At 49.5% G+C, this 1,288-nt stretch overlaps 1 pseudogene; it reads left to right on the top strand.

Moving 5' to 3' along the window:
* On the top strand, nt 1-762 carry LOC127669647 (60S ribosomal protein L7a-like; annotated as a pseudogene).
* The last annotated feature ends 526 nt before the right edge of the window (nt 763-1,288 follow it).

Genomic DNA, 1,288 nt, shown 5'->3' on the forward strand with positions numbered 1-1,288 from the left:
AGCAAGATGCCTAAAGGAAAGAAGGCCAAGGGGAAGAAGGTGGCCCTGGCCCCCACCATCGTCAAGAAACAGGAGGCCAAAAATGGAGTCAATCCTTTGTTTGAGAAAAGGCCCAAGAACTTTGGCATTGGATAGGACATCCAGCCCAAAAGAGATCTAACACGCTTCATCAGCTGGTCCTGCTACATCAGGCTGAAGCGGCAAAGAGCCATCCTCTATAAGTGGCTCAAAGTACCTCCTACCATTAACCAGTTCACCCAGGCCCTGGACAGGCAAACAGCTACTCAGCTGCCTAAGCTTGCCCACAAGTAGAGGCCAGAGACAAAGCAAGAGAAGAAGCAAAGGCTACTGGCCTGTGCTGAGAAGAAAGCTGCTGCCAAAGGGGACGTCCCAACTAAGAGATCACCTGTCCTCTAAGCAGGAGTCAATACAGTCACCACCTTGGAGAAGAACAAGAAGGCTCAGCTTGTGGTGATTGCCCATGATGTAGACCCCATTGAGCTGATGGTTTTTCCTGCCTTCCCTGTGTTGAAAGATGGGGGTGCCCTATTGCATCATCAAGGGAAAGCCCAGGCTGGGGTGCCTGGTCCACAGGAAGACATGCACCACTGTCACCTTCACACAGGTTAACTTGGAAGCCAAGGGTGCTCTGGCTAAGCTGGTGGAAACTGGGGAGGCAAAGTCCTGGGTCCTAAGTCTGTGGATCACATTGCCAAGCTAGAAAAGGCAAAGGCTAAAGAACTCACCACTAAATTGGGTTAAATGTATACTAAGTTTTCTGTACATAAGTATAATTACAAAATTATCTGCAAACAAAAAAAGGCAATGATGGGGGTTAGGGTTAGAAGGAAGAAGAAAGCAATCACTGGACGGGGTGTGGAGGGGACCTGGGTGGTAGAGGAGACAAGGAGGGGAAGAGAGGAACATGATTAGGTATTGGGTGGGAGAGGGGGAGGGAGGACAGTACTGAAGCCCTGAGGGCCAGCAGAAAGAATGGTAATGGGTAACCTCGGGAGATAAGAGATGGGGGGGATTCCCCTAGAATATACCAGAGACCTGGGAGGAGAGACTCTCAGGACTCAAAGGAAGGGACCTTAAATGAAATGCCCTACAGTGGGGAGAGGGAACTTGTAGAGTCCACCTCCAGTAGAACGACAAGGTAACAAGTGGATTGATGGAGTTGCCATTCCACAGTCAATAACTCTGACCCAGAATTGTTCTTGTCTGAAAGAACTACGGGTCAAAAATGAAGAAGAGCCTTAGGGAAATGAGGTCCAGAAACAGGACC

Source organism: Apodemus sylvaticus, chromosome 19 (genome assembly GCF_947179515.1).
Source record: "Apodemus sylvaticus chromosome 19, mApoSyl1.1, whole genome shotgun sequence".
NCBI lineage: Eukaryota > Metazoa > Chordata > Mammalia > Rodentia > Muridae > Apodemus > Apodemus sylvaticus.